Here is a 14,131-nt window from a genome sequence, read left to right on the forward strand (position 1 = left end):
CGACTACGCGCCCCGCATCGGACGCGGTGAGCGTCGAGCAACGCAGCCTTCGGCGCGACAACGAAATGTGCGCCTGAGCAAGCGCCGCACGCCTGAGCCGACGCCGACGACACCGGCTTTCCTGCGACACGAGCTCCTTAACGCTGTCGCGTTAAAATAAAGGCTAGTATGCTTCGCATCCTGGGCTTAACCTTAGCTAAGCCACAGCCAGTTTTTTTAACATGGTGCCGATCAGCAAGCGGCTGTTAGCGCAGGTCGAGGCTCTTCAAGCCCAAAGTTTTCAGGCGCTGGTCATAGAGTATCGGCCTCTGTCGCACTTCTTCAATTAGTTATTCATCGATGCACCGCGAAGAAGCTTCCGGACTTAGCATCATCGCAAGGCACGGGCAATGTACACAACACAATGAGACCGGAAAACCGCACTGCACTCAGGGACACCGCGCGCGTTTGGCGCGAACCCGGGAACACGCGGATGGCGTCGGCAGCAGCAGCAAGGAAAAGCGTTGCAACGCCGGATGGCTGGGATGGCAGTCACCGATTGAAACGCGGAATATGGGGAGGCCGGAAGCTCCGTGAACGGAAGATGCAAACCGAAACTGCTTCGTGCATTGGCGGCGTCGTAACAGTCGTATCTGTGCCTGTCGTAAAAGCAGCGGGTACTCCAACATTTACGCCCAGGCTGGTCGCGATTGTTGCGTACGTTCCGCTCAACGCAGCAATAGTGTGAACAAAGTAGTTTCGCTTTTTTCGTTTACGCTTACGTTCCGTGCGAACGATCCGTACGTAGCGCACGTAGTCTGAACATAGCATTACTGTCGAGTCGTGGCACAATACCGCTTGTTGTGCATTAGAGTCTTCGAAAATTTACATATTATATTAGTGTTGTCACATCTGAAAGCACGGCACCTTACTTAAGTGCCCCACCAAAAGCAAGGTTATGGAAGTTATGGCCTTGGATGCCCAGCAGCATGCCAAACAGTGTCACAACAACGCGTGTATGTAACATGTTAAGACCTAGCAACATTAAATGCTTAATACAATGAACAGTTCTCTTACGCCATGTCGAACAAAACTCAGTGGCTATTTGGGTATAATACACCAAGTTGTAGACAACCGAATAAATAACTCTCGACACACCAGAACACTAACAATATACGACTCGCATTTTCTGCAGATAACATTTTGTAAATACTCACTGGGCGGACGGAATTCTTTTGAATGGGTATAATTCCCGGACCACTGTCAATACTGTGCCTCCGCGCTTCGCTCACATCGCTGAACGCTGTACCTCCCTGGTTGCTGATGAAATTATTGAACCTGTGTGTTTTTTTTTGTGTGTGATACCAAACGAATTTTCCAGAATCAATAAATCTATCTATCTATCTATCTATCTATCTATCTATCTATCTATCTATCTATCTATCTATCTATCTATCTATCTATCTATCTATCTATCTATCTATCTATCTATCTATCTATCTATCTATCTATCTATCTATCTATCTATCTATCTATCTATCTATCTATCTATCTATCTATCTATCTATCTATCTATCTATCTATCTATCTATCTATCTATCTATCTATCTATCTATCTATCTATCTATCTATCTATCTATCTATCTATCTATCTATCTATCTATCTATCTCCTGCGCTGAGTGTAATCAAAACTGTAATCTTGCCTCGGCAATTCCAACAACCTTGTATGAATATATATTCAGCCATGCGCATAGAGCGCACTTCGCGGCATCACCACTAGATGGCGCAGCGTGTCCAGGACGAAGCGCAGAAAAGAAGCCTAAGCTGCATAATCCCTCATACACAGTGATGATAGCCCCTCTTCGCCACAGCGACACAAGTGGAGTGGTGTTCAGTATTTGCCATCGGTCTCTGTAGCTACGTACTTTTCGCTGTCATCTAGCGTTGGCTGCCCGCGCACCTCGATCGGTCCGTTTTCATGAGGGGGTGCAGCGACAAGGCGAGTAAGGCTAGCGCGGCCGGATATCCTTTTATAAAGCCCGTCTCGGCAAGGAAATGGCTAGTGGTTTCCACGCGCATCATGTACAAGGTTTTTCGACAGGTTCGAGCGTTCGAACACGTTCGACGTCTGTTGGACAAGCGCCTGTGAAGTGTCGTCTCCGCCCTTTCTTTGTGTCCGTGCGTCTTTGCAGTAGTGCCCTGCAATGATTCCACATGTATAGCCAGCTATTTCCAGCCTTAGCTCTCTTGACAATAAAGACACGCTGCATCCTTCACACCGCTCTTTAGCCGCGCCCATGAAACTTACAAGCGAACGGCACCTCCCATTTAACTATGGTGACACGGAACACCGAACACATTCTCACAAAATACTGCATGGGTAACTGTGCAAATACTTCACCACGCCGCACACACTTCCACATATGCTTGGAAAAGAAAATAGCGCACTTGTAGACATTTCACAAGAGTCCGCGGTGTTGATTGTTGTCGCGACACGAAGAAAAAAAAACACTCATCTAATTAGACAAAACTGAACTCATGACACCTGCCCAACAATATAATTCAAACAACTCAAACGAAAGCATAGTAAACACAACTGCCACGCAGAACAACGCACACGTGCACTAGTTAAAGGATGTTAATCGCCGGCTCGCCAAAAAACAATTATTGTTAAATTATGGGTTTTTACGTGGCAAAACCACTTTCTGATTGTGAGGCACGCCATAGCGGGGGACTCCAGAAATTTCGACCACCTAGGGTTTTTAACCTGTATCTACGTCTAAGTACACGGGTGTTTTCACATGTCGCAAAGAAAGAAATTCACCAACGATTACGTACTAATGCAAAATATGCGCGCAAATCTATACCTGTCGGCATTTCGTGCTACATTGGCTCACGCGAGCAAACTGTCGCGTGCGTACGGTGCAAACGAAGCGAAGTGTAGCATGGATGCCTCTCAGGCAGTGCGTTGGTGAGGCGTGGGCGCCATTTGCAGCAACCGCCACAGAAAGCCCTACAAGACCACGCGCGCTACTCTGTTGCCATCTCATAGCCGTTGTCGCCGCATTACGCTTTTCTTCTCACGCTTTAGCTATACCCTCCCCCCGCTTTCCATCTCATGGTTCCGCTGCACCCTCTTCTTCCGCATTTCTCCTCTCTTTCATCCCCCTCTGCGCTCCACGTTCGCTCTTTCATCCTTGCTTTGCTCCTTCACTCGGTTACGCTGACGCCGACGCTCGCCGCAGGAACGGGCGCCCGAGAGCTGCGCTCTAAAAAATTATGAGCCATGCGATATTAAGCAGTTCGATCACCAGTGAAGCCGTGTAGCACACGACAAAATGGCGACACATAATTCTCAACAAGGGTACGAACAAAATGATGCTCTTGAACGGTGGTAATCGAGATGAAAGGTACGCACACATATATATTTTCGCGTTCATTCATCCTATGCATTCGCTTTACGCATTCGTCACATGCATTCGTGTTCTTATTTCGCGATATATTGAGGCAAAGAACTTCATACCGAAATCACCGCACCGACTGGCAATGGGCCAGTGCCGTCAGCGCCTTGGCAGAGGGAGGGCAGTGTGGGAACGCTGCATGATGAGCGGCAACGGAGCAAGCTGTGGAAGAAGACGACCACGAACACGCGAGCAGTGGCACGAGGGCATTCACGCGGTTATGCTGAGGGGCCTGAACGAGCTAGCTCTGGAAGAAGACGACAACAAACGCGTGAGCAGTGGCAGGAGCCATTGCCGATAATAGATTTACTCGCACACTTAAAAACTTCAGTGAACCCTAGCCGCAAATAGCTTCGCTATAAACAAACAATCACTGTTCGCGAACACACTGTTGCGCTACATCCCCTCTCGCTATCCGCCCACACGCACGACCAAGCCGATAACAGCGTAAGTTGCGCAATCGACACCATTACTAGGCATTGGCATAGTGGGACAGTGAATAACAATTGACTTGTGGCTGTTAGCCGCCGGGGTCGAGCGGGCGCACACCACAGAGCAGATACTCACGATTCGCCATGGACACAGCCGCCTCCTCGGAAAATATTTGTTCGTTATTGCTCGAAGTTTGCATAGTCGGTACACCCGGTGTTGCTCTCGACGCGTGTCTTACAACGCGTTCTCTTACATTATCGCCTTGTAACGCAGATAAGTGAAAGTGCACGAAAACCTAACTTGTCGCCGGTGGGTACCGAGCCCACAACCTTCGTATTACGTGTGCGATCCACTACCAACTGTGCTACAGTGGCGGCTATCAATCTGTCAACTGAATTGGGAATTTATTTGTTATCCTAGCCAGTACCACTCAGAGCCATGGCGGATGCCGAACAACCTTTTCTTTCCCTGGCGTAGAGAGCAGACACGTGGCTAATAAACCCCCTATGCTATACCTAATGGCATCAGAACTGTCTGCAGAAGCACCAAGAAAATGCCAGTTAGAACGGGACATACGAGATTTGATCTCCGTATCGCCGATACCAAGAAATGTACACCCTGAATATAACAAGGGTAGAAGGAAAGCAAGAGCTTCAACCATACTCAAACAGATCGAGACAGAGGGGCGTAGAGCCTGCTTTGTTGACGCAGCCGCATATCGGAAGGGGTGCTCCTTTTCTGCAGTAGTGGTGGATTCCAAACAGCGACTCACGAACTGCGCATCTGTACGAACCGGAGATCCGGCGATAGCCGAGCAGGTGGCCATTGCCTTGGCGATGCTTGATGACAGCAGCGACGTCATCTACAGTGACTCACGGTCAGCCATTAGGGCATTTCAGTGTGGAGTGATCTCCGAACAGGCTTTTGGGCTGCTTCGAAAGGCAGGTCCGGATAAAATCAAGCATCACTTGCTTACTTGGTTCCCAGCCCACGTTGGGCACATGGCGGGTGTCCCAACGAACCTCAATGAGACGGCCCACGCTGCCGCGCGCGCACTGACTGACCGCGCTGGCGCTGTAACGGCCGAAGAGAGGGTTACGCATGGTGGGGACGCGCCTGCCACTTATAATGAAGTTCTTAAACACTTCTATCTCTCGCGGCGACAATACCCTCCTCCTCACCCCAAGCTCACTAGGCCTCAGGCACTGACATTCAGACTGTTGCAGACAGAAACTTATCCCAACCTGTCCACGTTACATGCGATATATCCGGAGATTTACACTGATGACGCATGCCCTGCTTGCGGGGATAAATCAACACTTTCACACATGCTCTGGGGATGTATCTCTATAGCAAGCCCTGACCTCAGCTCAGCTAGGTTTGAGGCGGCCCTCCGCAACCCACTCCTGGCTGAGCAACGTTGGGCTGTCCAGCAGGCCCACGATGCGGCTGGCAGGCTAGGCCTGTCGGTCCCGACGTGGGAGCGGCCCGCGACGTGCTAACACGCGTTCTGCAGGACTGTAAAATAAAAGTTACTCAATCAATCAATCAATCAATCAATCAATCAATCAGAACTGTCAGATTCGAGACCTTCACTATGGACGAACGAGGAGAACGAGCAGAGGGGCTCGACTTTTGTTAATCACGACCATATGATGCCAGGAGGTGATGAAGACAAGAAATGCATAGAAGTAATTAGCTGTAGTTTAATCTGAAATGTAGAGAAGGAGAAAAATGGCTGTGGCTTAGCTAAGGTTAAGCCCAGGATGCGAAGCGTACTAGCCTTTATTTTAGTTGAGCCACTGTTTAGCGTGGTGAACTGCTGGTGGTTGGATATATCTATATATACGAAGAAACAACAAAATAGAAGCAACTTAATAACAAACATAGCAAGCTTAAAAGAGAATAGACCCCCCTATGAGACGCGCAGCAATGAACAATGGCTCATACCCTCAATGGTGGCTGCGCGGCCGCGCCCAAAGGCTGAACTGAGTGATTGCAATATGCTTCGCATAAAAACTTTATTCAAGAATCCCGGTCCGGGTTCGCGCGCTTTGTTCTAGTTGTCTGCCAAGCCGAGCGTTGTGATGAGCTAGATCAATGCACGTACGTAGTCGAAGGAGGAGTCCGCCAGCCACTCTTCAAGTGTCGTAGGTCCACGGGTGGGTGAGAGTTTGGCAAGGCTAGCCTGAATAGCGAGAAGGCTCCCCGGGCAATCCCACAGAATGTGAGCATTATCCGGGAAGCTGCCACATGCCATGCAAGCAGGTTTACCAGGCAAACCTTGTATGTAGTGTTGGAAGTGTGGGGACAAGAGAGAGTGCGTCTGTGCACGCCTCCATATAGTACCGCCTCTCTTCGATTTATGTGTGCGTCCGCTTGTGGATATTTCATGGAGTTGTTTTGTAAATCGTCAAGTTTTTTGCGCCTTACCGCCCGCGCGAAGGCATATTGCTGATTCAGACTCAGTGGGTCCGGCCACCACAGAGGAGGGCCCGGGAGATTTGCGCGGGATGTGGCATGTGCCACTTCGTTCCCTCTGATCCCTGTGTGATTAGGAATCCACTGAATGTTAGGGCGTGCGTTGAGGTGCGTTGTTAATGCTGAGTGTAGTGCCGCGGAAACGTTTCTAGCTGCGAGTGCCCTGCATGCAGCCTGGCTATCTGTTCGAATGAGCAGATTTCGTTCGTGTGGATTTGGCATGGTCACGGCTCCCGCGACAGCTGTAAGTTCCGCTTGATGTTGTGACGTAATATTACAGTGTAGGCCCCATGAAAAAGGTGTAGAGTCGGTTGCCACCCCTGTGCAGAAGCCTTGATTATTTCGAGAGGCGTCCGTGTATAGGATCCAGGCTTCGGTGTCGTCCTTTGTGTAGTGTAGTGTAGTGTAGTGTAGTGTAGTGTAGTGTAGTGAAGTGTAGTGCTCGACTTTGTCGTCTTTCTGGTGGTGTGTCTACCCCCATATCTCGAGGTATTGGGTCGATGGTAATACGGTCTAGCGGGTCCCACGGGGATATTCTTGTTCCCTGTCTGGGCATTGTGGGACATCGTAGCCTAGGTCACGCATAAATGCCTTTCCCTGTCTAGATAGCTTCAGGCGACAAAATTGTGCCTCTTGGTGGAGTTCTTTCAGCTCATCCAGTTTAGACAGCACTGCCATCTCATCGACTCGGTTGGATCGCGAATATGCAGGGGTGCCTAGAATAACTCTCGTTATCTGCCGGAGCATGGTTTCAAGTTTGCCTTTTGTGTTTTGGTGACTTGTAAGTATGGATATTGGTACAATATTTGAGGTATAGCGAGGGCCATGGTGAGTTTCCTGTGTTGGTGCTCTTTGATACCTCTCACCCTTTAGTGTTGTTCTTGTAAGTAGCCTCTTGACTTCATGGAGCTGCCGAATTGTTCGCCGCACCCAAACGTCCGCCTTACCTTTGTCCTGCAGCCAAAAGCAAAGGACCTTGATATGCGTTTTTCTCGGGACAATATCTTGGTTCACTTGTAGTGTTATCAGTTTTCGTTCCTTGCGGTTCTCCTTAGTTGGTTACCACTATGTGCTCGCACTTGGCACTGGACAGGGCGAGGCCCCTTTCTTGAAGCTATAACGCTGTGACATTATTACCTGTTTGCAGTGTCTCTCGAATTTGAATAATGAAGAAAAGGGGAAATGAAAGCGGATGAAAACATAACATGTCGCCGGCGAGTACCGAACCTACGACCTTTGCATTACGCATGCGATGCACTACCAATAGTGCTACAGCGACGGCCATCAATGTAGATATCTCCGGTAAGGTGATGTTGAAGCGTGTAATTTTAGTTCTGGCTGCAAGATGGACGGCGAAATGACAAGACAAACTGTTATACAAGCCTTCGGTCCCTACAAATAAAAATACACATATGTCTCAACCACTACCACTTTTTTGTCAATCTGTATAATTGGGGGTACGCGTATAAGGTTGTATCAAGAATGCAAATACCTCATTCTCGTTAAATACATTATTAAATCAATCATTGTTAAAAACATTAGCAAGTATTTTTGGATAGTCTCTCTGTTGTGATTAAACTCTGTTACACCTATCGCCCGTTGCATTACATATTTGTATCGGAGTGTGTGGGAATGTTTGTTTTCAGAATCTGACTACGTGAATGCAGAATATTCAGGCCTTCTGAGCCTTCTGCAGAACGTCTGAGGGAATTACTGAAGCACACTAGAATAAAACGAGAAGTTATGTGCATGCTAAAGGTGACACATATCAGCTACGCATTAAAACACCCGCCGCGGTTGCTCAGTGGCTGTGGTGTTAGGCTGCTGAGCACGAGGTCACGGGATCGAATCCCGGCCACGGTGGCCGCATTTCGATGGGGGCGAAATGCGAAAACACCCGTGTACTTAGATTTAGGTGCACGTTAAAGAACCCCAGGTGGTCGAAATTTTCGGAGTCCCCCACTACGGCGTGCCTCAAAATCATAAAGTGGTTTTGGCACGCAAAACCCCATATATTATTACGCATTAAAAGAAAAGCGCAGTGTTAGGCTGTATACTAAGCCAAAACTGAAAGTAAGAAATCAACGGGTACGCCGACACGAAGAGAATTAAGATAAACGCGTAGTAGAAGAGCACGTTAGGCAACTTTTCCTTAGCTTCACATATGCACTGGCAAATAAAGTTGCGCGCAGCTGAAAAGCAGCGGTTGCGATATCCTCCTCACTGATTTCGACGTGTGTCACCAATTATGCAAGCTTCGTTGCAGATTTTGACAGCAGGTCGGAAAGGGACTGAGCCATAAAACCTATGGTGATTCAGTAAGGGTTTAACTTAGAGTCTTAGACCGGAAATTTGAAGTAGCAACTGAAATGTGTCATGAAGCAACTTGGTGTTGCCCACTAACTAAAGTAACACAAGCCGCAATGCTTTTCTCTTTCTTTGTTTTTGGAATTTGGTGGGTTCTTTTCACTTCTTTTTTTTCTTTCTTTCTTCTTTTTGGAACTATAAATTCTATCAAAACATTTTGAAACCATCAACTGTCAAACTTCATTCACTCTAGTCCATATAATTCTCATTATTTTAGCAAACAACAGCTTTACTTCTGGCAAGGAGTTTCTCTGCGGTAAGCGGCAACTTACAATAGAAAACTGCCCGAAATAAAAACCACACATCTTTTCTCTTTTCGCTTTAAATGTAAATGAAAGTTTAAAGGCCTGTATCGCGGCATTAGAGCTGTCGGCCGGCTTCAGTAAAATATTTATCAAGCACAACAATGCCTTTCTGACAGCGGTCCCCAGAAATAAAATTGGAGGACGCTTAAGCTTCGCCTTCAAGAGTGGGACGCGACAGCGTTCCCGTCGACCCGCCAAGGGGTATAAGACAATGCGCTACGGCACAGCAATCACTTACGATGCGCCCCGCATCGGACTTAGCGCCCACCCATCACGCGGTGAGCGTCGAGCAACGCAGCGTTCGGCGCGGCAACGAAACGTGCGCCTGAGCGAACGAAACGAACCAAAGAACTCGGTGTCTCGGAGGGGAAACGATCTACGCCAGCCAAACATCGTGATCGGCACGGGCAGAGAGATAGATAGTAATCTAAACCGGGAGCACGGCGAAGCGTCGTCAGGGGAGAGGGAGTCCCGCGACGCGCCTGGCAGCGGTCCCAATGCGCGCGCGGCGCGCCTCCTGTCGGGGCAGCGCCGTACATTGAGAGGAGGGGGTCTTCTGTGTTTGCCGCAAGATGGCTCTGCGTGTGCGGAAAGCGCAGAAGAAATGCAGCGGAAACGCACTTCGCAACTCGTGTAATTGTGACCTCTGTACGTTACATGTTCATAATTACCGATATACACCGCAGTATAACTTTCCACGGCTCGTTTCGAAGGCAACACCGCATTCACTAGAGGCGCGTTTGCACCACTTGGAAGCATCGAACTCGTGGCTGAGTGGTGGCGTCTCCGTCTCACACTCCGGAGACCCTGGTTCGATTCCCACCGGGCCAATCTTGGAAGTTGCTTTTTATTTATGAAGCGCCTGCCGTGATTTATCGCTCACGGTCAACGCCGCAAACGCCGACACCGACACCGACGCCGACACCGACGCCGACGACACCGGCTTTTCTGCGACACGAGCTCCTTAACGCTATCGCGTTAAAACAAAAAAACATCGGAGCCTTCTAGTCTCTGCTACAACATGTACTCTCTGAAGGCATCGCGCCACTTAAGTCGGGCTTTCAATGTGGCTTCAGAGCAGTTCTGAGTACTCGCGTTCTCCCAAGGCAAAAGACAGTAATAAAAGGGCCATAGCAATTACTTTTTGTTTGTTTGCATTCAGTGTCATAGAAAAGAGGGCGACCGTGGCAGAGTTGATAACACTGCATGCCCTGTTTTGTTGACACATTTAAACCCCATGCAAACAAGTGAGTAAACAAAGTTGCAGGAACTGAAGATTACTGCGGCGCCAAAAATGTTCACCCTGCACTTATATAGAAGGAAAGCGTCGCAAGTGCGTCGTGTACTTCTTAGAATCGGTGTCAGCGGGTGTGTGTACGACTAAGCGTCGTACTAGCCACCGCACTGAAACGTGTGCAGCAATCACAATACGCCTACAGTATACAGACAATTCAAAGCTCTGAGGTGTACCACGGCACCCCAAACTAATGGCTCCGCACGAGGCTCTTCCCACGAGCGTGCATTGTCTTGTTAGAGAAACGTTGCGCTCCTTCGATAGAGTGTAAAGCACATCTACAGTCTATTCTATGATCCCCACCAAGCGACAACCATAAACAAAGGGCGGTCACCTAACCCCGCAATGTCCAAAGCATCACGTTGGCCTCGCTGAGCCGGATACATCAACATTCTGGGCCCGTGTTCCCAAAAACGTTATTACACTGTAATCGTTCGTAAGAGAAAATTCGAACCAATACTGGTGTTGCGCATACTATTAGCGAAAGCGTCAGTCATTATATATAACACTTGCGATCGAAAAGCTATGTGAACTCGGACCCTCACGTAAGCGCGAGAAACTTCACGCGAATCCTGTAGTAGCGTTTATGATTAGCTGGATCGGAGTGCTGAGTTGCGGATATAATTTTGTGAACAAATTACTATTACGTTATCATTATAGAGTGACCCGTATTTATTCAAATGCCATTTCACTGCTATTATTTTTCTACTAACGTATACTCTCGAAAGCCACAAATAAATTAGGATTTTCATTTATATGGTACTTAGGCTTGGTGGGTTTACTTACAAATGTCACTTTGCTTATTGTGGGCTACAGAAAAGGCCTTCTTTTGAGGAAATACTGCCAAAATGTGTCGCACGCAACTACCACGCCTAACGACTATGATATGCACATTGAAATGCCAAACTTTCTGCCCTAACTGGAAAACTTGAGAATTTATACAGCCTGCTTTTGGAGAAGGAATGGTATGGGCTAAATTCGCACTTCCTTTTATTAGATCTTGCTCGAATTAACGTCGATTAGAGCAAGCCTTGTGGTCAGTTCTCATCTAACCTCAAAGTACGGGGCAATTCTGCACAAATAAATGTTTTGGGAATGATGGTTCGCAGCAGCTGGCATGCTACAGCAGCTGTTCCAGCGTCTGTGGAAACAAATGGCGCTTAATAAATCTGAACGCGTCGAGGTGCGCCTGCGACGACTGCTGTTCGCCAAGTGTGAAGGCTGTTGCGCCATGGCGGACATGCAGCGCCATCCCTGTTCTGCCAAGTGTCCTGTTTCTTTTGTTTTTTTTTTTTGTATATGGCCACCAAGATTTGTGCTTTCAACTCTTTGAAAGGGGGGTAAATGTGAGCTATGGGTGACACAGACCTTACCCCTCTTCGGCGCGCATGGCCAACGATTTCGGGAAGCACGATATTAGAACATAAACGCGGCATAATTAAAATCCGTAAGAGTTCTATGTAATGATTTCTGAGAACATAAGTCTGAGAATCCTTGCTTTGAATGTATAAAGGCGGCAAGCATTTATAGCAGGTTCCTGCTAACATAAATGAGCAACCTGAAATTTGTCTTGCGCTTATTTCCTCTTTTGTTTCCTCTGCGGCTTTGCTCCACACTCGATTATTTCCGTATGAGCTGTTTTATAATGTTACAGCGTCAGCGACCCCTTCCATAAGCCACTCCGCAAAACAACGCATCGATCCAACGCAAACTTCGCGTCTACGTTTATGTCTGCGGTTGTGTATTTCCCGTATGCTTGCGTGTGTTGTGGGTCTGCCGTATGTCTGCGCGGCACACAGTCAGTTTCCCGCGAGAGTATCCCGGGGGAATGTGGGCAAGGCAACCCTCCCCCCCCCCCCTCCCCCTTGCCACTCCTGAAACTCATGGACCGTTGTTTGGCTGTGCTGGAAAGTTGCTTTCAGCCAAAACTTGCTAGTTTATACAGTACTGTTGCGCTCCAGATAAGGTGCTGTTGCTTTCGTAAAGCATGAAGGGTGAGCAAAATCATTCTCTCCAAAACAGAGTGGGCGTAGCTTTGTTACGGTGATGCTCTCGTGAGGACAGGCGAGATGGTTTCCCAACACTTTGGTGATGACACTACCCACGATTTGCTCTTTCCATCTTCTTCCATTCCTCCAAGACGCGAAGGCCTAATATTCCTAGGCCTTCCTTTGATTTTGATTAACCGGGTGATCCCTATTGGCGTGAATCAAGCGTTTGAGCGATTCGCCCATCGTAGCCACCGCAGATAGCGTTATGTATAGTTCATGAAGTTATTAGCGAGCAACAAGGGCTTTTAATTTTCTTGCATAATTGTGCTTTATCTTATGAATTCTATACACATTCAGGTCAGGCATTATTGAGCTTCTACCTGCTAAATATTTCCTGACATTCATCCTGTACTGCAGAACGTGACTTCACTATTTACTGTCCTTTAGTTTCGTTTCAAACTTGCGACAGTACATTATTTTGATAACAAGGCTTCATCGCCAAATGTTATACATTCTTGTTTTAAAATATAGGTACATGTACATCATCGTTACTGTTCTTTTGGCTGCGAGTTTTATGCGCCCAACTAGCAGCGAAATTCTTAGCAGACAACAAAGCATACTGCAAAATGTACAGTTCCTTCCTGCACGAAGTATTTCTAGGAAAGTGCGTATTTGATGCCAATTTTCCTAATACGTATTGGGAAACGGTGATTTCAGTTATAATTGAAGTCATCAAATCACGGTGGGTGGGCTCAGTATTACCAAGAGATGTCAGTCCACGTACTCGCCTGGATTCACCGAGCATTGTCGTTCAAATGCATGCGTGGTCTCTTGAATGGCGTACTGCATACCTCTTGTCTTATTTTGTTTAGGACAGGTATTTCTCAGCATTAATTACTTCCTGCAGGAGCAACAGTTTAAAGCGGTTATTCAACAAACTAGTGTTTTAGTGCAAACATATCAGGACTTGACAGGAAAACACAACGAAAGCGCTTGTCCTGGGAGCACCTTTGTCTTAATATATGGTTTGCACTAAAACACCAGTCTGTAATATTGTACCGTAAGCCGCAACCCAACGCTTGCAACGTTATGCATCACATTACAGACCCCTCCCCCGCCCTTCTTGCTATTCCTTCCGTGCTTGGCCTCGTCTCACTGAAGACCTAAATTTACAATGACGGTAATTTTTCAGTTTCTGATACATAACCTCACCTCAACATTACTTACGCTCGCACGCAAAAGACTAAGAGCATATTTGAGTTTTCGAAGCAGAACATCGAATCTGCACTAAGACACTCTTGAGGTACATGTCTCTTGTCGTTTTCCTTGACCGCGTTAACTTACGACCATCACTTAAACTGCCCCTCTCCACTTCTCTAAGTCCTCTTGGGCGAGCCCCGCCAACAAGCTCACTCCCCTTCTCCCCCCCCCCCCAACACACGAACACGTGCACACAACCCTAGAGGTTAACCTGGATCCGCCCTTGCACTAGCTTAAGAATGAGGTATGCCAAATATAACGAAACTAAGAAAATGTAAAAGCGTTCGAATATCACGCGCCATAGCGAAAGGTATTTGTTACATGTACAGGTTTTATGCGAGTGTTTGATTATGCAGAACATAGGTGAGCTTATTGGCACTACATTGTCGGTCTCCGTTCCTTGATATAAAATTCGTCTGGTCCCTAAGCGTTACTTATGCCAAATCTCCTGGAGGGAGGCAAGAATGCATGTTCACTATATGTTGCACGTTCATTAGGTTGTATATTGCTCTAAAACGCTGTTTAGTTGTTTCGTTTCCAGAAGCCAGTCCTCAGCCGCC

The 14,131-nt window shown here is 47.6% G+C and overlaps 2 protein-coding genes across 8 annotated transcripts in view; one reads left to right on the top strand and one right to left on the bottom strand.

Moving 5' to 3' along the window:
• The window catches only part of LOC135900247 (phospholipid scramblase 2-like), a 365,712-nt gene that overhangs the window by 137,307 nt on the left and 214,274 nt on the right, over window positions 1-14,131 (top strand). The window lies entirely within an intron of this gene.
• Window positions 1-14,131, bottom strand: part of LOC135901738 (phospholipid scramblase 2-like) — an 81,726-nt gene that overhangs the window by 36,662 nt on the left and 30,933 nt on the right. The gene's annotated exons all lie outside the window — the stretch shown is intronic.

This window comes from Dermacentor albipictus, chromosome 1 (assembly GCF_038994185.2).
Source record: "Dermacentor albipictus isolate Rhodes 1998 colony chromosome 1, USDA_Dalb.pri_finalv2, whole genome shotgun sequence".
NCBI classification, from domain to species: Eukaryota; Metazoa; Arthropoda; class Arachnida; order Ixodida; family Ixodidae; genus Dermacentor; species Dermacentor albipictus.